This window comes from Watersipora subatra, chromosome 9, assembly GCF_963576615.1.
Source record: "Watersipora subatra chromosome 9, tzWatSuba1.1, whole genome shotgun sequence".
NCBI lineage: Eukaryota > Metazoa > Bryozoa > Gymnolaemata > Cheilostomatida > Watersiporidae > Watersipora > Watersipora subatra.
This window is the reverse complement of record NC_088716.1, coordinates 15,234,874-15,259,989: the sequence shown is the minus strand read 5'-3', so window position 1 is coordinate 15,259,989 and position 25,116 is coordinate 15,234,874. Positions and strand designations below refer to the sequence as shown.

The following is a 25,116-nucleotide window of genomic DNA, read 5'->3' as shown; positions in this document are numbered from 1 at the left end:
CTGAGATAATTGAATCACTAACGGTAATTTAGATAAACGTTTATTTGCTCTAAACTTGTACAGATGCATCAGTTCGTTCAGCAGACTTCGTTCTTCTGACTTCTGACTTCGTTCAGAAGACAGACTTCATTATTACAGAGAAAGCTGTACCACTAACAGTAATTACCATTATTAATAGCAGATTACAAGAAACATGGACTGTTTTGTTACTAGATGCCCAGTATGTCAGTATGTGAATATATATACATGTATATCTTTTTTTCATAAATACAAACAAATGATGTAAATACATCAATATTTATATTTTCTTTGCATTATACTTGTATAATAAAATTAACAATTATCTATGCAACACAAAAGATCTGAATCGGTATCTGAATCGGAATATTTTTCAATAAGAATCGGTATATCGGATCGGTATCTGAATCGGCTGGTGAAATTAGAATCGGGGCATCTCTACATAGAACTACTTTTGAACATAACGTATTATAACTATCTACTGCTACATATCAAATTACCGTACTTTTCGGACTATAAACCGCACCCCTATATATGTCGTATCTGCTTTATTTTCCAAAAACCAATAATAAAACAATATAGGCTGCACCTTTGTATAGGCCGCAGAACTCAGGACGGTGCTTTTTAACACAGTGGCAACTTTGCTGTTTAAAACGGAACAGTGTCTAACGGCACTGTTTCGTATTAACCGACGCTTTTTAACCTAGTGCCTAACGGAACAGTATCGTTAGGCATTGTTTCATATTTTCTTTCACGGCTAGGGCGCATTAACCGTAGATTATGGTTAATCCGCCCTAGCGGTCAAAGAAAAATCCACAGAATAGCCGCACCCTTATATAAGCCGCATGGCTCAAATCATCAGAAAAAAGAAGCGGCTAATAGTTCGAAAAGTACGGTTTGTAGTTTTATACCGTATACAAATACTAACTGCGAATACCTGGGGTTGCACAGGTATTAAAACAGCTTATAAAGATTGGCAGGTGATGTAGTTGCCTGCCACTTGCCATTAGCCTGGCACATTGCCAATGACTAATTTAGGTAGGCTACTATCCTATTGCTAAACTTACTAATAAGAGCCGTGAGAGCAAGCTTTAGTGACTTTGCGTAACACAGGGTGCTATGTGTATTTTAACTGACATAATGACTAATATCGCCTAACGAATCCATTGCATCTCGCGTAGCTTAGCTGGTTAGATAATCGCCTGGTGAATGGGAGGTTCCGAGATCAAATTCAGCATGAAGCGGATCTTCCATTCCCAGATTTTAATAGCTATAAAAAATAATAGCTGCCTTAAGGTATAAACACACTAGGCGATATTTAGAGCGATATCGCGCTGCGTGGCGCTAATCTGCGCTAGAATTCACCCAGCGTGCTCATCCAGAGCGATAACGCTAGACTTTCTCTGCACAACTTTATCGCTAGCGAGATGCATTTCGATTGGTTGGATTTTACCAGAATGCAATTTTATGGCGGGTAATTATTTCTTATCGATGTTCACCAACGTACAGCAGCGACAATTTGCTATTTTGTTAATATTGAAACATCTTCAGAACGAGCACTGAATTGTTCATAAATTTAATAATAGCACTCCCAGTCATGTGCACCATAACAAACAAAAATTACAAAAAATCCAAGTTGAAAACCAACATTTGGAATCAATCGTTGCACAGGTTGACCATCTTGAGAACGGTAAATATTTAATACATTAGGCCTAAATATAAAAAACTACTACAAAATAAGATATGTATAAAAATAGTGAAAAATATTACAGTTAAAAATGCAATAATCGTTTTTCTTATGTCTCCTTGTAGTGTAGGCAGTGTACAATCCGTGAAAGTGAGATAGGTTTAATAACAAATGCGTAAGTTGTTTACGTTGCCACCTAGACGGCACCATATTGACTGACCTAAATTTATTAACAACTCCGAAGAAACTAATGATACGAAATTTTATTGGCAGTTTGTGGGCGTGACCATTATATCGCTTGCTAGTGAATCGCTCAAGTGTGTTTATGCACACGCTAGCGATATCTCCGCCCTCCTCATGACGCTCGCGATAATATCGCCTAGTGTGTTTATACCTTTACTGAGCAACAGCGCTTGATCAATTCCCGAGGCAATAGACGGTATGACACTATATGGAAGCAAATAGGCTAGCGCTTTCAGTCATGACGTAAAGTCATAGCGTAACGACGTAGAAGCCATAGCTCTTATTAGTAAGCTTACTCAAATTTTTTATTGGCAATGTGCCAGGCTAATAGCATTTGTCATACAAATAATCCTATGTTAGTAGTTGTTACAATCATGGCCTATTGATGAGCGCTGTCTGAATACATCTTATTGTCAGACATATAATAGCCTCTTGTAAATCTTGTACTTACCGTAAAACCTTTAATTGAACGCCATGGCGCTCTATTTTTCAACCCTTACTCTATAGAAGACTAGAAGTAGTAGTAGTATGTAGAGAGCAGATCTACACAAAAAAGTGACGGATCCAGCGGGGGGATAGAAAAAGGGGGTTGCAAATTAAATTGGCTAGGGGTGTAGATTGAATTGGGTGGAGTTGAATGAGATGTTGGGGTTTGGGGGGAAATTGTGGTGTAGAGTAGGGGGTTGAATTCGAGGGGGTACGGATCCGCTCCCGGCGTAATCGGCGGATTATCTGTGGATGAGTCATCCGATTAGCGGGGGATGAGTCATCCGATTAAACGCGGATTATCGCGGGATTAGTCGGGAGAATCGTCGCGGATTAGTCGGCCGAATCGTCGCGGATTATCGGTGGATTAGTGGGGGGTGAATATCTGGGACATCGAGGGCTGGTTGGTTTTCCGGAGTGGATCTCGCGGATTATCGAGGAGAGCGAGAGATTACCGGATGAGTGAGGGGGTTAATATCTGGGACACCGAGGGGTTGATTTTCCTGAGATTGTTATATATTTGAAACATTGAATATATATGAGAAAGTGTTTATGTACAAAGCTATTTTTTGAAGTTTTGATGATTTTGTAATGTTGAAGCTCTTGAATGGTTAAGAATTTTAAGGAATTTATTTTCGGATTTTTTTTTGTATTTTTTTGTATGTAAGATTGAAATTTGTTGGAGAAATTAATATGTTGAATGAAAGAACAGTTTTATTACAAAATTATTCACTTTAAAAGATATATTTATATGTATTATTCATTATTTCCATCATCATTTTGTTTCAATAAAAATAAAATAGTTTATGTTTAACTTGAAATATATGAAAATGTTCAAGTAGATAGGACACAATAAAGATAATATAGTATAAATGAAACATTGAATATATACATAAGAAAATGTTCATGTACAATCTTTATAACGAAGTTTGTATCGAGTTGTTTATCATTCACTCATCGTCATCGGAAATATCTATGATAGCAGATTCCTTTTTGCATTGTGTACTCTCGTAAAATCTGCTTGCTTCTTCATGTCCCATGACTACTACATCGTAGTATTCGCGAGTATTGTGAGATGTTACTAGTCCCTTGTATATAATGATACCCGGATAATTTTCTTTCAACGAAAGGGTATATCTCGAAGGCATCGTTAAAGTTCCTTGAACTTCCTCTCCATCAACTTTGGTTGAAAATGCTACAGTTGGTACCACATTCACCTTGCCTTCAGCATCTTTGTATTCACTTGTTCCAACATTGTGATAGTAGAAAATAGATGGTGCTTTGAACTCCTTGAGATGACGAGTCTCGAAAAGTTGTATAAGTTTTTCAACTCTCTTCGTTCTCAGATTGGCTAGAGTGCGTTTCATGTCCAAGGGAGTTGAGGTTCCTTCTGTTACTCGTCTTAAGTCATGGTAACTTCCCTGTCCATTACTCTTAGGTTTTAATCCAAGATATACCATAATACTTGGATAAGACAGCGATTCATCTAGAAATCGTTTTGGAGCAAATACAGCAGTAGATTTAGTAATCCCATTTTCCACATAGTTGAAGTGAATGATAGAGCACGCTCCATGGATCGAATGAGCTTCTTCCGTTTTTGTCACCTCCATAATCAATCCTACTGAAAGGTCTGTCATTTTCTGCAGTGATTTTGCCTCCATTAAAGTATCCTTACTTAATGTTCTTAACTTGTCTGCCACATTTTTTGCCCTTTGCTCCAAATTCGTTTCGATTTGGTTGGTTTTCTTCTTCTTCGTTGAAGGAGTCGTGTTAGAAAGAGTTACAGGTGAAATTCTCTTTTTCGTCATCTTCACTGAACTATTCGATCCAGGTTTTATCACTCCAGATTGAGTATTATCCTCCATAGTTGTGTAGTGTGTTAATTCTCTGAGTTTGAATGAAGAACTGATATCGTTTTAGTAAAATTCTGCTGGTTATATACAATTCTCCTCATCAAATGATTAATGAGTTTTGATAAATTTAGCTGCATCATCCATAATATCAGAAGACTTTTCGCGAAATTGAAAATCGCGAAATTCAATTTCGCGAAAGTTGACTATATAATATATATAATGTGTAATTTCGCGAAATCCAATTTCGCGAAATTCACTTTCGCGAAATTCAATTTCGCGAAAGTTGACTATATAATATATATGTGTAATTTCGCGAAATTGGATTTCGCGAAATTCACTTTTCGCGAAATTCAATTTCGCGAAAGTTGACTATATAATATATATAATGTGTAATTTCGCGAAATCCAATTTCGCGAAATTCACTTTTCGCGAAATTCAATTTCGCGAAAGTTGACTATATAATATATATAATGTGTAATTTCGCGAAATCCAATTTCGCAAAATTCACTTTTCGCGAAATTCAATTTCGCGAAAGTTGACTATATAATATATATAATGTGTAATTTCGCGAAATCCAATTTCGCGAAATTCACTTTTCGCGAAATTCAATTTCGCGAAAGTTGACTATATAATATATAATGTGTAATTTCGCGAAATCCAATTTCGCGAAATTCACTTTTCGCGAAATTCAATTTCGCGAAAGTTGACTATATAATATATATAATGTGTAATTTCGCGAAATCCAATTTCGCGAAATTCACTTTCGCGAAATTCAATTTTCACGAAAGTTGAGTGAGACAAGATGGATTAGAAGAGATTTATAACTTTTGTCCGGGTTCCACCTCCTTGAACTTGACTAGTATAAATACAGCTAAGTTTGATGGGCTCACCATTATCGAGACTTTTTTCCTGGAGTTATTATACATGAAATTCTCAGATCTTCGAACTATTTCTTTACCTAACTGGATTATATATCTCACAAAAGTTTGGATTAATTCTACAATTTGGATATCTACGTATAATCTTCTCTCAGAACTTTGGATTATATTTCTCCGAACTAACTGGATTATATATCGCACAAAAGTTTGGATTAATTCTACAATTTGGATATCTATGTATAATCTTCTCTCAGAATTTTGGATTATCTCTGTTTCACTGGATTATATTTCTCCGAACTAACTGGATTATATATCTCACAAAAGTTTGGATTAATTCTACAATTTGGATATCTATGTATAATCTTCTCTCAGAACTTTGGATTATCTCTGTTTCACTGGATTATATATCTCCGAAATTTGAATACATCAAGGAAATGTATCCGGCATCTTCCCATTCAGAAGGAGACTGGAGCAAATCTGATGAGGTGAGTTGATTTACAATAATTGGTGGAAAAATTTTTTTAATGAATGAATAAATGTAGAGAGAATAGTAAAATGAGATTTTTAATTTTTGGCAGCTGGAAATCTTCCTCAAAGATGTTCAAGCTTTCACGAGAGCATAATTTAATTTCATCGGAAAATTCTGCTCCTTCCACTTCAATTGATAATAGAGAAAGAAGCAGAAGTAGGGAAAGAAGTGTATCATCCGTTTCAGCTAATAAATATATCTGCTTAGAATGTTCGACTTCATTTAACAAAAAATCAATCCTCAAAAGACATGTTAAACACATTCATCTCCAATCGAATGAAAGTTCAGAATCGTTTACAACATCAACTAATGATTCTTCGGAACAATATCACGAATATGATGATGATGATGATGCCTCGATTATTATACAAGTTTCCAATCCCCCTTTCATTTTCGAAAAAGTAAAGATTGTTTCTCATCATTCTTCATTTCGTTCTGCTTCAACTCAAATTGGAAGAGGAGATCTTAGTCGATCTAAGATAACAGTAACTCCTATTACTCGAAATCTTGCTGATGATGAATCCGATGAATCAGATGTATCAGAAGAAGAAAATACAAATGAAATCGAAGAAAATAGATATTTATCTGATCAACCTACAAATCAATTCGAAAGAAACGAAAATGAAGTGGACGCTGATGATGACAATTTAGTTGGTATTAATGATAGAGTCGAACCCATCGTTCCTATCGAAAATGAAAGAGAACAAGTTAATCAGGATATCATTCCTGTTAATGATGATGAGGCATGGGATGAGTTAATAAGAAGATATTGGAATGCTATGAAAACAAAAAGACGACGAGGAAGAGTTGTTGAAATGTTAAACGTAAATTTATGGAATGGAAATATTCCTCAAGCAGAACTTCCAACTCCAAACCATTCGGAAAGAATATGGAACGAAATGATGACAACTTGGAATGGGATACAAACAAGAGCTAAATTAAATTGTAGTGTGGGATGCATTCTTGAACATAAAGCCACAGGAGAATTACGATATTTTCATGCTTCATCAAATAATGCTACAATTTTCAAAAAAGCAAAACTGATTACAACAAGACAGGAACTACAGAATTTTTTTGAAGAATTGACAAGACAAGATCTTGCTGCTATAGCGATTCGAGAACGCCCGAATACAGCTTGGAAATTGAATGTAATTACCAATATTTCATTCTATTTCTATAAATTGATTGGAATGGGGCAAATAGGAGTGGCTTCAGATCTTTCGTCTCACATTCTTAACAATCGACATGTAATCACTATGAGCCGCACTCCTTACACAGACAATCTCTGTTTCTTCAGATGTTTAGCATTGATGGAGATGTGTAAGTGTTCAAAGCGATGTAGTTGCACCAGACAAAGACCAAAACAGCATCTTGTGAAGATGCTATTTCAAAAGTACTCGAAACACATTTCTTCTCCTTCCTCATCCTCCAAAGATCTGATGAAGAATTTTCCTGCAATTGAGTTAGGAGACTTAATTTCTCTTGAGAAGTGTTTTGACATCCGTATAACCGTATTATCTCTGAATGCTGATGAAACCTCAACAGTCATCTGGACATCGACCCAAAAAGAGGGAAAGGAACTCTTCCTCGATTTGCAGAACTCTCATTTCAGTTTCATCAAGGATGTTAATGCTTATACTAAAGGGTTTAGTTGTCCTTCCTGTGAAGTGAGCTTTACAAAAAGAGGAAATTTCAAGAGACATAAATGTAGTCAAGAAACAGTAACAAACTTCATCTTCGAAGGAGGAAAGTTTAAGGCAACACCTACAATTTTCAAACAACTGAAACGAGAGATAGGAATATCCGTGGCTGAGGAAGATACTTATTATCCTTTTTTAATCACCTATGATATCGAGTGTTATCTTCCAAAATCCGACCTTCCACCAAATTCTAATTCGGTTACATTCACATCGAGACACGAATTGATGAGTATATCAGTTTGTTCAAATGTACCCGGATTTAAGGATCCAAAGTGTTTTGTAAGTGAGGGAGATACTGATTCTTGTATATCTTTTTTTGTTCAGTATATTTCCCAAATTGCTGATGAAGCCCGGGATATCCTTGAAAAAAAACTTTACTACATTAGACAGATGATGAAGGCAAAAGCTGAAAAGCAAGGAAAAGTTGAAGAAAGATTTAAATTCTGCAAATTTTCCAATCCTCGAGTATACCATTCAAGAGAGGGATTTCGTCATTTATTTGAACGTTTCGACAAATTCATCTCATGTATTCCGATTCTAGGATTTAATTCACAAAACTACGACCTGAATGTGATGAAAGGACCTCTACTTCGATGTCTTCAAGACACAGAAGATGAAGATTTTGATTTTGTAGTGAAAAGAACAAACAAGATGAGCTGTATTCAATCAAGAAGATTCAAATTCTTGGATATTTCCAACTTCATTGCTCCAGGATTTTCCTATGCAAAGTATCTCAAAGCTTTCAAATGTTCTCAACAAAAAGGATTCTATCCTTATGAATATATGGATGATCTTGAGAAGTTGAAACAACCGTTTCTACCACCTAAAGAATGCTTTTACAGTTCTTTGAGAGATGAACATATTTCGGATGCTGATTATGAAATCTGTTTAAACATTTGGAAACAAGAGAAGATGAAAACGTTAAAAGATTTTCTAGTATGGTACAACAATCTCGATGTAGTACCATTTGTTGAAGCTGTAGAAAAACAAAAAAAAGTTTACAGAACCATGGGAATCGATATGTTGAAAGACGCCATTTCACTTCCTGGATTGGCGGTAAAATGGATGTTGAAACTTTCAGATTCACCTCCTCATCCTATGAGTTCTCATCATCAGACAATCTCATCACATCATTTCAAAACTTGTCAACCTGTTTGTCTGATCAAGGAAAACGATAAAGATATTTACTTTACCATCAAGGACAATATCGTAGGTGGACCTAGCATTATTTTTCACAGACTTCATGAGTCGAAGAAAACACTGATTCGAGAAAGAAAGTTTGGAAAGGAATCCAAACTTTGTGAACTTATTCTAGGAGTTGATGCAAATGCATTATATTTGTGGAGTATGATGCAAGAAATGCCTACTGGAAACCCTAGAATAAGGCGAATCGAAAATGGATTTGCATACACTCATCCTCGAAAAAATAGCAAGGCTGCTCATGGATGGTTACAATTTTTGACTTGGAAGGATAATATTCAAATCTTACATGAAAACAATGATAAAGAATTTAGAATTGGACAACATAATCTTCCTGTTGATGGATATTGTGAAGAATCGAATACAGTGTTTCAATTTCATGGATGTTTCTGGCATGGACATAACTGTAACAAGACCAAAGGAATAAGTATACATCCATATAAGAATCGACCCATGAGTGAAGTTCTGGAGGAAACGAAAAAGAAGGAAGAATATGTTAAAGAACTTGGATATCGTTTAGTAAGAATCTGGGAGTGTGAATGGGACAAGATGGTTGAGGATAACACCGAGATTAAGAACTTTATTAGTATCTTCAACGAAGAGTTTTATCCTTCCAATTCCTTTGCCACCGAGGATGAGATTATTCAGCAGATTATAAAAGGGGAGATATATGGATTCATTGAATGCGATATATCTGTTCCTGAAAACTTATACGAAAAGTTTTCAGAAATGAGCCCCATTTTCAAGAATACATCTTTGAATAGAAATCATCTTAGTGAAAGTATGAAAGAATTTGCTGAAAAGGAAGGAATGCTACCTCAAGAACAACGAACTTTGGTGGGGAGTATGTTTGGACAAAAAATTTTACTACTCACCACTTTAGCAAAATGGTATCTTAATCATGGGATGATTATAACCAAAATATATCAACTCATAGAATACACCCCTAGAAGAGTTTTCAAGTCATTTGGAGAATCTGTCTCAAATGCTAGAAGAGCTGGTGACAAAGATCCTGACCAAGAGTTGATAGCCACAACCAATAAACTCATTGGAAATTCATCGTACGGGAAAACAATCACTGAGAAATTAAAACATCGAAATGTCAAGTATATTCAAGGAGATTATGAAGCATCCTTGAGAATACGATCACACAGATTTGAATCTTTGGAGGAAATCGATGATAGCTTCTATGAGTTGACTCAACACAAGTCTTCGGTTAGTAGTATATATTTATTATCTTATTGATATAATTGAATCATAATGAAAAATTTACTTGGAGTAATATATGTAAAGGAATCTAATAAGACTGTATATATATTTATTCAGATGAAGATGGATATACCTGTACATATCGGATTCTCCATATTACAACTGGCTAAACTTCGGATGTTGGAGTTCTACTATGACTTCATGGATAGGTAAGTAATCTTATTTGTATCTTCTAGAAAAAATATGTATAATGGTATTCATTTGAATGATAAATTTTTGAAATGAGAGTATTATAATACTAAGATAACAAGAATTAAGGATTGAAATTTTTTTATTTTAGATACTTCGACAGAAAGGACTTCCAGTATGTGGCGATGGATACAGATAGTGCCTACATGGCTCTTTCAGCACCTATGGATAATATCGTTAGAAAAGAGATCGCTGATATATACTACAAAGAATATGGAAAATGGTTTCCTAGGATGTATTGCGAACGACACGCGGATGATTTCCAACTCTGTAAATCTGATCCTACAAAGTTGTGGGAATTACAAAATTGTTGCAAAGAAGTATATCAATATGATATAAGGACTCCTGGTTTATTCAAAGTAGAATTTTCAAGTCATGGAATAGTAGCCTTAAATTCTAAGACTTACTTTTGCTGGAATGATGAAACTCATTCTACAAAACATAGCAGTAAAGGATTAAGTAAAACTACGAATAGTTTTACAAAAGACACTTTTTTAAAAGTATTACAATCAAGATTTCCTAAGGAAGGGATAAACAAAGGCTTTGTAAAAAAGACAATAGAGTGTTCTCATACACTCAACTTAGAACAGGATTAACATATTTTTATTCAAAAAGAAGAGTATGTAATGATGGAGTGAGCACAGAATATATTTTAGCATAATTTTTAGAAGTGATTTTGTTGCTAAGTATATATGATAGTAGAGTTTTGCTCCACGATGTATTATTACTATAAAATTTTATTTTCTTCATTGACTCTTCTTTTCGTATATACAATATCAATAATATATAACTAAGCTCATATAAATTTAATATACTATCCAATGTAAAATCATTTCGAATGTAGACTTTCTCATAGTAACATGGCTCAAAACATTCTGATTAAAGATTTTGTTCCATTCGAGGTTGCAGAAATAATCCCGGATAACATCTTGGTTCAACTTGACGAAAATGAACAAATTCGTACACATCTCACCGAGGAATGTTTATACTACATTCTAGGAACAGCTGCTTTTAGAAAAGTTGTGTCATTGAAAAGATTAAAGTCCAACTGTGTCTGCAGTGCGATGGAATGCAGGGAATGTTTGGAATCAATAATATCTGTAAAAGAAATATCGATAACACCCTCAGATTTGAAGATGATCTATGAATGGGTTGATCTTGAAGCTACCATTCGAGAAGGTAAAATTGGAAAAGAGGTTGATTTAGAATGGATTAACAGATTTATCGCGATCGATTTTAAAACGATGGAAGAAAAGATTTTTGAAACCATGCTTTGGAATAGAATTCGGCACTACATGACTCATCCTACACAACGTGAAGAAACGAAACAACTGCTCTTCAGAAGACTCCTTCATATAGCACAATTTCCATTAATCGGAGAAAGACTGGAAGAGGAAATCGAGCATGAAATTGATGATGTAATTATAGATGAAAAAACTGTTGGATGAAAATAATAAAAGATTCGGAATGTTATTAAGTCTACTCCTCTAGAATTCTCCACCATTCTTCAATTTAGCTCTGACGGTGAAGGAACCAAAAAAAAAAAAACAAAGAAAACAGAAACAATGTCGGTTATATTTCTAGAGGAGTTTATTCCAGCTCATCTTAAGGATGGACAATTATCAAGAGTGGTTGTAAAGAAAAACACAAAAAAATTCATCAGAAGAGTTACTGAAGAAACTTTTTACTATGTTATCGGATTCTATATCTATAAACGTTTCGTAACATATTTAGAAAGTCGGTGTGGATGCTTCGAGGGAGCTCGAGGATGTCAATATTGTATTAGAATAATGCAAATACGATATGGAAATGAAGGATTGACTCGACAAGAACTTCATGAGACTTTTGCCGAACTCGATATTGGAACGTGTTTGGAATCTGCTCAAATCGGACCAAGGAGTGACAAAGTCCAACTATCATTATTATCCTCACTTGATTGGAACACACCTTCAAACATAATATTAACCGAATCAAGACTTTATCCATATTTGAGAGGAGAAGCCAATGATCAACAAGTTACAAATCATTACTTCAGTGAACTCCTACATATCAATGGAAAGAATTGATAAACATCACAGTTAGACTTTGCATAATTCTTTATATTTATTCACTTCATTTCCAAGAAGGATTGAATAACTTTTTTGTATACTATTTCAAGATAATTTTGAAGAATGAACTATATATATTATATCGACATACTTTTTATTCATTTTCTTTGCCTACTTCACTCAAGAGAGTAGTATTTTAAAAAGACACTATGACTATAATGAATTTGCACATTATAATATTTCTCATTTTACGGTTTACGGGAATAATAAATGGAAATCAAAGAATTCAATATGTTACCGATGTGAATAGCTGCTTAAGCAGAACACTCAATGAATTTGAAGTTTCATTACTACTTCCATTCGAAGAAACTACTTTATATCACAAGAATAATGAAACATGTGGAAGAATATTTCCATCAGACTACTTTCATTGTGGTTATCCATTACCAGGCAATCACAGATTTGCATGTAAAGAACTACTAAATGAAGATGAAACAGATGGAGAAAACCTATACCTTAATCCTATAGTGTCAGCTTCATCTGAACAAGTTCTAACATATTCTGAATGTGAATATTCAGTTCAAAATTCCACAATCGATATTCTAATTGATTTCAAATTATTCTACAGAGGAGAATTATGTGGATATAACTCTACTCTTTCAATGTTGCAATGTCCTCCAGGATCGAATTTTCAAGATATTGACTTTATCTGTAATCTCCAGCCTATTTCAAATTCTACTGCACCTAAAGATACCTTCATTTATGATAATATTGGAAAAAATGAAGGGTTAGATTTGTTACTTCCTGTTCAGTTTCTCAATTCTTTGGGAAAATCAACTCTTATTTTAGTTCTTCAATGTGACACAGAAATTGATGAAAGATGTATTCCAAAACTTTCCTTTTTAAAACGAATGACAGAATGATTTTGAATTTTTGTAACATTTATAGTTTATATTTTATAATAAAAACTTATCTCTCATTCAACCAAATATATAACATTCTCCTCTCGCTCTCCTCGATAATCCGCGAGATCCACTCCGGAAAACCAACCAGCCCTCGATGTCCCAGATATTCACCCCCCACTAATCCACCGATAATCCGTGACGATTCGGCCGACTAATCCGCGACGATTCCCCCGACTAATCCCGCGATAATCCGCGTTTAATCGGATGACTCATCCCCCGCTAATCGGATGACTCATCCACAGATAATCCGCCGATTACGCCGGGAGCGGATCCGTCCCCCTCGAATTCAACCCCCTACTCTACACCACAATTTCCCCCCAAACCCCAACATCTCATTCAACTCCACCCAATTCAATCTACACCCCTAGCCAATTTAATTCGCAACCCCCTTTTACTATCTCCCCGCTGGATCCGTCACTTTTTTGTGTAGATCTGCTCTCTACATACTACTAGTAGTCAATTGGAGGGGGTGCTCGAATAGAGACTGGCGGTGTATTTTTCAAATGGCCCATAAGAAATTAGGAAAAATAAATTTAGTTCTATTACGGGTGAAACAAATCTCGCCTATAATTTCACTCTTTTTCCGGTGGAGCGATATCAAACCTCTTGGATGCAATAAATCTGCTAACTCACCTCCAACTTGTCAAAAATCTCTTAGTAAATATGCATAGAGAAACTGAGAAATATCGCTACCAGTTGATATCTATCGCTTGCAATTGACCTGCGATGATATTATAGCCTGTGTCTTTCTTTGCAATTTGTTGGCATTTTCAATTTGTATTTCATTCTAAATTTGAAGATATATTTTTATTTTATATCTATATTTAATATAGTTGAATAAAAGATTATTGCACTCACAGATATGTTTGCTATAGTTTGCAGCTGAAACTAACTAAAACTAAGTGCAATATAAGTGGAGTTATGAGTATCGATCCATTGCATGATCAGATTACCGCAATGATCCTATCAAATAATATGCTATAAATTTGCAATTTTATAAATTATATAATGATAATCTATGAAATGCTATAAATATATATTCATGAACAAGTGACATAAACGAACCATACTTACATGTATATTACATGCAGAAACACAAATTACCATTTTTAAAACAAAAATATTTCCATCGTTTACTCGGATAGTTCCATTCCGATTGTTGCTTTCGATGGAACAAACATCTTCTAGTTGTCCAATACTTTTCACAATGTCTTCTGGCCTCAACTTTTTTTCTGCACTGCTGAACTAGTAGATATTAGTGCCCAAACAATTTTTTTGGAAGAGCAAAACTTTTACGCCCTGTGTTTAGCACAAATACAATGTGTAAAGGTTTGCACACTAGGCGTAACCTTTGACCCAAAACTTGCAAACCGTTTTTATATGCATGTTCTTCGAATTAAAAGGCCGCTTTAAGCAAGGAAATATTATTAGCCTGAGATCGTTATTCATTATTTCCATGGTGCTGCTTTCAGAGTTTTAACGAAACAATTGCAAAGATTTGGAGTGGACAATAAGAGAATTGAGAGACAATGATTGTTGTTAATGTAAACAATTCATTATTAATACGATTTTGTGGACACTTTTTTACTGATCACTTGGTACTATGGATTCATAAATATCAAACATAGTCAAACTACTGGTCAAATGGAGGTGATGTTCAAATAGAGAGTGGCGCTCTATTTTTCAACCCTTCTTCCATAGCGGTGATCAAATAGAGGTGACGTTCATATAAAGGTTTTACGGTATATATTCATCATATAAGTACATGTCAGGAGTTGTCATACTTACAGCCTTGCTTCTGTTTCCTTTAGCAAGCATGACCATACTGCTGCCAACCGCCTGGAATTCTTCAACATAGGAGTCCATTCGTCCAGCTGTTGTTGGTCCAAATGAGCCACTGGCATAACCCTGCAATGGTCAGCAGCAATACAAAATAGCCTCATAGTTTCCATGACGGCAAATATCATTAATTAGTTTAAAAAATCAAAGAAACTTACATAAATTTGTAATTGTTTTACTCTGCAAACATGAGAAAACGACTCCAACTATCAGCAAATGAGAATGTGGTACACTTAGTAAGGGCATACACTACACATGATATGTCGATAGTTTAAAATAAGATACCAAGGCATATTAGCAGCTGTAAAATCTGCATCAAGCAATAGTATATGGTAAATAATATTCAGCTTTATATAGTTTATCAGTAGTATAGTGAGAGCAGATCTACACACACTAGGCGGAGCTTAGGGAGCAGGAAGTGACATCACATCAGGATCTGTTTGATTGACAGTTGGGGGGCGGAGCTAGGCGGTGTTGAGTCATGGTGTGAGTCATGGCGATCTGTGTGATTCGTGGTGCGAGTAATGGTGTGAGTTGGTTGGTGACGTCGCGGTGGTGGTGTCGGTGGCCGAGTGGTGAGTCGGGCCGCGAGACGATTCGCGGTTGTATTTGGGATTATCGGATTTCGTTGGCGTCCGGTAGAGGTCGCTCTTCCGTGCCGTTTCGGGGATTGACGGAGAGCTCGGTGGCGACGGGTTGACGGACGGTGGCGGATGGATTTCGAGATCGTCGGAGCTTGTATGTATTTTCTTTTTTCCGATCCCGAATGAGAATGATGTGTCTGCGAACGAATATTCATTTTGATTGTAAACTTCATAAATTCTGAAATTATCTATCGCCTCTAAGTCTTCATCAGGATTAAAACTTTTCAGAATTGACGGAGCATGCAATCTGAAGGAATTCAGAGAGAAATTAAAACAAAGATTATAAACTCTGTATATCAAGACAGTAATGAGTTAAGGAAATGATATTATGATTAAATTTTATATAGTTTATTTGATGATATATCATAGGGATTTAAACTTACTATCAATGGATATGTTATTGAATAAAAGTTTTGTATATAAAAATGCTAAAACATAATATAAAAAAGACTATTGAATTTCATTCAATCCCAATTTTCTTCTTCTTCTTTCATTGTCGAATGAGAATGAACTGTCTACAATCAAAACATACATTATTTTTAGTGAGATATAGTAAAAGTAAGACATACAATCAGATTAGATGTACATATACTTATTATCTGTACTTTAATAACACTCCTGATGATCTCTTACTACACTTTATAATAATTGTACATATACTTATTCTCTGTACTTTATTAACACTCCTGATGATCTCTGACAGCACTTTATAATAATTGTACATATACTTATTCTCTGTACTTTATTAACACTCTTGATGATCTTTTACAGCACTTTATAATAATTGTACATATACTTATTCTCTGTACTTTATTAATACTCCTGATGATCTCTTACAGCACTTTATAATAATTGTACACATACTTATTCTCAGTACTTTATTAACACTCCTGATGATCTTTTACAGCACTTTAGAATAATTGTACACATACTTATTCTCTGTACTTTATTAACACTCTTGATGATCTCTTACTACACTTTATAATAATTGTACACATACTTATTCTCTGTATTTTATTAACACTCTTGATGGACTTTTACTACACTTTATAATAATTGTACACATACTTATTCTCTGTACTTTTTTACCACACCTGATGATCTCTTACAGCACTTTATAATAATTGTACATATACTTATTCTCAGTACTTTATTAACACTCTTGATGATCTCTTACAGCACTTTATAATAATTGTACATATACTTATTCTCAGTACTTTATTAGCACTCTTGATGATCTCTTACAGCACTTTATAATAATTGTACACATACTTATTCTCAGTACTTTATTAACACTCCTAATGATCTCTTACAGTACTTTATAATAATTGTACATATACTTATTCTCTGTACTTTATTAACACTCTTGATGATCTCTTACAGCACTTTATAATAATTCTACACATACTTATTCTCAGTACTTTATTAACACTCCTGATGATCTCTTAATACACTTTATAATAATTGTACATATACTTATTCTCTGTAATTTATTAACACTCTTGATGATCTCTTACTACACTTTATAATAATTGTACATATACTTATTCTCAGTACTTTATTAACACTCCTGATGATCTCTTACAGCACTTTATAATAATTGTACATATACTTATTCTCAGTACTTTATTAACACTCTTGATGATCTCTTACAGTACTTTAAAATAATTGTACATATACTTATTCTCTGTACTTTATTAACACTCCTGATGATCTCTTACAGCACTTTATAATAATTGTACATATACTTATTCTCTGTACTTTATTAACACTCTTGATGATCTCTTAATACACTTTATAATAATTGTACATATACTTATTTTCTGTACTTTATTAACACTCTTGATGATCTCTTACTACACTTTATAATAATTGTACATATACTTATTCTCAGTACTTTATTAACACTCCTGATGATCTCTTACAGCACTTTATAATAATTGTACATATACTTATTCTCAGTACTTTATTAACACTCTTGATGATCTCTTACAGCACTTTATAATAATTGTACATATACTTAATATCTGTACTTTATTAACACTCTTGATGAACTCTTACAGCACTTTATAATAATTGTACATATACTTATTATCTGTACTTTGTTAACACACCTGATGATCTCTTACAACACTTTATAATAATTGTACATATACTTATTCTCTGTACTTTATTAACACTCTTGATGATCTCTTACAGCACTTTATAATAATTGTACATATACTTAATATCTGTACTTTATTAACACTCTTGATGAACTCTTACAGAACTTTATAATAATTGTACATATACTTATTATCTGTACTTTAATAATACTCCTGATGATCTCTTACTACACTTTATAATAATTGTACATATACTTATTCTCTGTACTTTATTAACAATCCTGATGATCTCTGACAGCACTTTATAATAATTGTACATATACTTATTCTCTGTACTTTATTAACACTCTTGATGATCTCTTACAGCACTTTATAATAATTGTACATATACTTATTCTCTGTACTTTATTAATACTCCTGATGTTCTCTTACAACACTTTATAATAATTGTACACATACTTATTCTCAGTACTTTATTAGCACTCCTGATGATCTTTTACAGCACTTTAGAATAATTGTACACATACTTATTCTCTGTACTTTATTAACACTCTTGATGATCTCTTACTACACTTTATAATAATTGTACACATACTTATTCTCTGTATTTTATTAACACTCTTGATGGTCTTTTACTACACTTTATAATAATTGTACACATACTTATTATCTGTACTTTTTTACCACACCTGATGATCTCTTACAGCACTTTATAATAATTGTACATATACTTATTCTCAGTACTTTATTAACACTCTTGATGATCTCTTACAGCACTTTATAATAATTGTACATATACTTATTCTCTGTACTTTATTAACACTCCTGATCTTTAATTAAATTAAACTAGTAGACTTGCTAACATCACATTCTAACTGATATCTTCAAAATATGGAAAAGACTGTGAAGTGATATATAATACACAATCTTTCGATAAAATCATGACAAAATACTTTTGGTAAAGAGAACCCTGTTATCATTCATCAATCTTTGAGAGAATAAATGATACATACTACATTTATTCAAAACAATACATATATTCATTTTCTTTATATTCTCTTCAAAACGAATACTTACCTATACCTACCTTAGTACAATTCCTCCATCTGTCCATTGGGCCTTCTTTTTTTTTTTGCTCATCCCTCTATTTACTGGGCAAGAGACTGTTATGGAATGGTTAAGCCAAACCAAACAGGAGAATTCCATAGGCAAGCCTAGGAAAACACTCAGGTCGATTGCCAAGGCGCTTGTCCACACGACAGCCTGAACACAGCGACACTCAACGAACTTAATCGCGAGTAGCCGGCTAACAGAATTCTAGCTGAAGCATACAAGCCTTATGGTATCAACGCTCGATTGCCCCAAAATCTCAATCTGTATATAAGTAGGCATCAGGAGCAGGACTAAGTGATGAAAAGGAAAATTACACTGAGCAAGCTTCTTATACAGAGTATTGAAGAATAGTGGCATATCCAACAAAATCAATGAAGCGAAAATAGTAAACAGATTTTCGCGAAATTGAATTTCGCGAAATTGAATTTCGCGAAAGTGAATTTCGCGAAATTGGATTTCGCGAAATTACACATTATATATATTATATAGTCAACTTTCGCGAAATTGAATTTCGCGAAAGTGAATTTCGCGAAATTGGATTTCGCGAAATTGGATTTCGCGAAATTACACATATAATATATATGTGTAATTTCGCGAAATCCAATTTCGCGAAATTCACTTTCGCGAAATTCAATTTCGCGAAAGTTGACTATATAATATATATGTGTAATTTCGCGAAATCCAATTTCGCGAAATTCACTTTCGCGAAATTCAATTTCGCGAAAGTTGACTATATACTATATATAATGTGTAATTTCGCGAAATTCACTTTCGCGAAATTCAATTTCGCGAAAGTTGACTATATAATATATATATAATGTGTAATTTCGCGAAATCCAATTTCGCGAAATTCACTTTCGCGAAATTCAATTTCGCGAAAGTTGACTATATAATATATATAATGTGTAATTTCGCGAAATTCAATTTCGCGAAAGATGACTATATAATATATATAATGTGTAATTTCGCGAAATTCACTTTCGCGAAATTCAATTTCGCGAAAGATGACTATATAATATATATATAATGTGTAATTTCGCGAAATTCACTTTCGCGAAATTCAATTTCGCGAAAATCTGTTTACTATTTTCGCTTCATTGATTCTGTTGGATACGCCACTATTCTTCAATACTCTGTATAAGAAGCTTGCTCAGTGTAATTTTCCTTTTCATCACTTAGTCCTGCTCCTGATGCCTACTTATATACAGATTGAGATTTTGGGGCAATCGAGCGTTGATACCATAAGGCTTGTATGCTTCAGCTAGAATTCTGTTAGCCGGCTACTCGCGATTAAGTTCGTTGAGTGTCGCTGTGTTCAGGCTGTCGTGTGGACAAGCGCCTTGGCAATCGACCTGAGTGTTTTCCTAGGCTTGCCTATGGAATTCTCCTGTTTGGTTTGGCTTAACCATTCCATAACAGTCTCTTGCCCAGTAAATAGAGGGATGAGCAAAAAAAAAAAAAGAAGGCCCAATGGACAGATGGAGGAATTGTACTAAGGTGGGTATAGGTAAGTATTCGTTTTGAAGAGAATATAAAGAAAATGAATATATGTATTGTTTTGAATAAATGTAGTATGTATCATTTATTCTCTCAAAGATTGATGAATGATAACAGGGTTCTCTTTACCAAAAGTATTTTGTCATGATTTTATCGAAAGATTGTGTATTATATATCACTTCACAGTCTTTTCCATATTTTGAAGATATCAGTTAGAATGTGATGCTAGCAAGTCTACTAGTTTAATTTAATTAAAGATCAGGAGTGTTAATAAAGTACAGAGAATAAGTATATGTACAATTATTATAAAGTGCTGTAAGAGATCATCAAGAGTGTTAATAAAGTACTGAGAATAAGTATATGTACAATTATTATAAAGTGCTGTAAGAGATCATCAGGTGTGGTAAAAAAGTACAGAGAATAAGTATGTGTACAATTATTATTATAAAGTGTAGTAAAAGACCATCAAGAGTGTTAATAAAATACAGAGAATAAGTATGTGTACAATTATTATAAAGTGTAGTAAGAGATCATCAAGAGTGTTAATAAAGTACAGAGAATAAGTATGTGTACAATTATTCTAAAGTGCTGTAAAAGATCATCAGGAGTGTTAATAAAGTACTGAGAATAAGTATGTGTACAATTATTATAAAGTGCTGTAAGAGAACATCAGGAGTATTAATAAAGTACAGAGAATAAGTATATGTACAATTATTATAAAGTGCTGTAAGAGATCATCAAGAGTGTTAATAAAGTACAGAGAATAAGTATATGTACAATTATTATAAAGTGCTGTCAGAGATCATCAGGATTGTTAATAAAGTACAGAGAATAAGTATATGTACAATTATTATAAAGTGTAGTAAGAGATCATCAGGAGTGTTATTAAAGTACAGATAATAAGTATATGTACAATTATTATAAAGTTCTGTAAGAGTTCATCAAGAGTGTTAATAAAGTACAGAGAATAAGTATATGTACAATTATTATAAAGTGCTGTAAGAGATCATCAAGAGTGTTAATAAAGTACTGAGAATAAGTATATGTACAATTATTATAAAGTGCTGTAAGAGATCATCAGGTGTGGTAAAAAAGTACAGATAATAAGTATGTGTACAATTATTATAAAGTGTAGTAAAAGACCATCAAGAGTGTTAATAAAATACAGAGAATAAATATGTGTACAATTATTATAAAGTGTAGTAAGAGATCATCAAGAGTGTTAATAAAGTACAGAGAATAAGTATGTGTACAATTATTCTAAAGTGCTGTAAAAGATCATCAGGAGTGTTAATAAAGTACTGAGAATAAGTATGTGTACAATTATTATAAAGTGTTGTAAGAGAACATCAGGAGTATTAATAAAGTACAGAGAATAAGTATATGTACAATTATTATAAAGTGCTGTAAGAGATCATCAAGAGTGTTAATAAAGTACAGAGAATAAGTATATGTACAATTATTATAAAGTGCTGTCAGAGATCATCAGGATTGTTAATAAAGTACAGAGAATAAGTATATGTACAATTGTTATAAAGTGTAGTAAGAGATCATCAGGAGTGTTATTACAGTACAGATAATAAGTATATGTACAATTATTATAAAGTTCTGTAAGAGTTCATCAAGAGTGTTAATAAAGTACAGATATTAAGTATATGTACAATTATTATAAAGTGCTGTAAGAGATCATCAAGAGTGTTAATAAAGTACAGAGAATAAGTATATGTACAATTATTATAAAGTGTTGTAAGAGATCATCAGGTGTGTTAACAAAGTACAGATAATAAGTATATGTACAATTATTATAAAGTGCTGTAAGAGTTCATCAAGAGTGTTAATAAAGTACAGATATTAAGTATATGTACAATTATTATAAAGTGCTGTAAGAGATCATCAAGAGTGTTAATAAAGTACTGAGAATAAGTATATGTACAATTATTATAAAGTGCTGTAAGAGATCATCAGGAGTGTTAATAAAGTACTGAGAATAAGTATATGTACAATTATTATAAAGTGTAGTAAGAGATCATCAAGAGTGTTAATAAAGTACAGAGAATAAGTATATGTACAATTATTATAAAGTGTATTAAGAGATCATCAAGAGTGTTAATAAAGTACAGAGAATAAGTATATGTACAATTATTATAAAGTGCTGTAAGAGATCATCAGGAGTGTTAATAAAGTACAGAGAATAAGTATATGTACAATTATTATAAAGTACTGTAAGAGATCATCAAGAGTGTTAATAAAGTACTGAGAATAAGTATATGTACAATTATTATAAATTGCTGTAAGAGATCATCAGGAGTGTTAATAAAGTACTGAGAATAAGTATATGTACAATTATTATAAAGTGTAGTAAGAGATCATCAAGAGTGTTAATAAAGTACAGAGAATAAGTATATGTACAATTATTATAAAGTGTATTAAGAGATCATCAGGAGTGTTAATAAAGTACTGAGAATAAGTATGTGTACAATTATTATAAAGTGCTATAAGAGATCATCAAGAGTGTTAATAAAGTACAGAGAATAAGTATATGTACAATTATTATAAAGTACTGTAAGAGATCATTAGGAGTGTTAATAAAGTACTGAGAATAAGTATGTGTACAATTATTATAAAGTGCTGTAAGAGATCATCAAGAGTGTTAATAAAGTACTGAGAATAAGTATATGTACAATTATTATAAAGTGCTGTAAGAGATCATCAAGAGTGTTAATAAAGTACTGAGAATAAGTATATGTACAATTATTATAAAGTGCTGTAAGAGATCATCAGGTGTGGTAAAAAAGTACAGAGAATAAGTATGTGTACAATTATTATAAAGTGTAGTAAAAGACCATCAAGAGTGTTAATAAAATACAGAGAATAAGTATGTGTACAATTATTATAAAGTGCTGTAAAAGAACATCAAGAGTGTTAATAAAGTACTGAGAATAAGTATGTGTACAATTATTATAAAGTGCTGTAAGAGATCATCAAGAGTGTTAATAAAGTACTGAGAATAAGTATGTGTACAATTATTATAAAGTGCTGTAAGAGATCATCAAGAGTGTTAATAAAGTACAGAGAATAAGTATATGTACAATTATTATAAAGTACTGTAAGAGATCATTAGGAGTGTTAATAAAGTACTGAGAATAAGTATGTGTACAATTATTATAAAGTGCTGTAAGAGATCATCAGGAGTGTTAATAAAGTACTGAGAATAAGTATATGTACAATTATTATAAAGTGCTGTAAGAGATCATCAAGAGTGTTAATAAAGTACTGAGAATAAGTATATGTACAATTATTATAAAGTGCTGTAAGAGATCATCAGGTGTGGTAAAAAAGTACAGAGAATAAGTATGTGTACAATTATTATAAAGTGTAGTAAAAGTCCATCAAGAGTGTTAATAAAATACAGAGAATAAGTATGTGTACAATTATTATAAAGTGTAGTAAGAGATCATCAAGAGTGTTAATAAAGTACAGAGAATAAGTATGTGTACAATTATTCTAAAGTGCTGTAAAAGATCATCAGGAGTGTTAATAAAGTACTGAGAATAAGTATGTGTACAATTATTATAAAGTGCTGTAAGAGATCATCAGGAGTATTAATAAAGTACAGAGAATAAGTATATGTACAATTATTATAAAGTGCTGTAAAAGATCATCAAGAGTGTTAATAAAGTACAGAGAATAAGTATATGTACAATTATTATAAAGTGCTGTCAGAGATCATCAGGAGTGTTAATAAAGTACAGAGAATAAGTATATGTACAATTATTATAAAGTGTAGTAAGAGATCATCAGGAGTGTTATTAAAGTACAGATAATAAGTATATGTACATCTAATCTGAATGTATGTCTTACTTTTACTATATCTCACTAAAAATAATGTATGTTTTGATTGTAGACAGTTCATTCTCATTCGACAATGAAAGAAGAAGAAGAAAATTGGGATTGAATGAAATTCAATAGTCTTTTTTATATTATGTTTTAGCATTTTTATATACAAAACTTTTATTCAATAACATATCCATTGATAGTAAGTTTAAATCCCTATGATATATCATCAAATAAACTATATAAAATTTAATCATAATATCATTTCCTTAACTCATTACTGTCTTGATATACAGAGTTTATAATCTTTGTTTAATTTCTCTCTGAATTCCTTCAGATTGCATGCTCCGTCAATTCTGAAAAGTTTTAATCCTGATGAAGACTTAGAGTTCATGTAAATCTCACTTCGATCCAATATCATGAGAGCTGGTGTCAACCATTGAAATGATGAGGGAATGTTATACTTTTGAGGATCGATGATCGAACATAATACCACACGCTCTCCCTTACGTTCAACGAAGAATTGCAACGCAATCTCACAATTGTCATTTTCTTCAGACTTATTTGCTTGTATTACTTCTAACGAAGCTGGAATATCCAAAACTTTTAGATCAATCCATTTCCATGGTTCTTGCATTTCCTCGGTTTTAAAAACTGTTGCAATAGGTGACGTAATTTTCTCATCTCCTTCCATATAATTTTCCTTGGATTCGAATATCCGCTTTACTACCGAACTTTTTCTTGATGATCTTCGTAATGACGTAGTTCTGTTCAATCTAGACTTGGTTGGTCTTCTATACTCTCTTTGTTTCATATTCAATTGGGAAGTTCTTTCAGAAATAATGTCGATATTCATACTATTGGAAGTTAACTCCTCAGAAGCTCCAGTAACAATCAACACTAACTAATAATACTTCATCAATTTATACATTATCTTTAAAAAAGTAGTGGAACCATAACAGCGATGGATAATTTCAGAATTTATGAAGTTTACAATCAAAATGAATATTCGTTCGCAG

General features: G+C 32.9%; 1 long non-coding RNA gene and 1 pseudogene across 1 annotated transcript; one reads left to right on the top strand and one right to left on the bottom strand.

Annotated features, from left to right (window-relative positions):
- LOC137404825 (fumarate hydratase class I, aerobic-like) overlaps positions 1 to 25,116 on the bottom strand; it is a 47,518-nt pseudogene that overhangs the window by 10,394 nt on the left and 12,008 nt on the right.
- On the top strand, positions 9,754 to 10,212 carry LOC137404078 (uncharacterized). Its single transcript, XR_010979646.1, has 3 exons — positions 9,754 to 9,809; positions 9,921 to 10,012; positions 10,144 to 10,212. It is a non-coding gene; the product is annotated as an uncharacterized lncRNA (long non-coding RNA).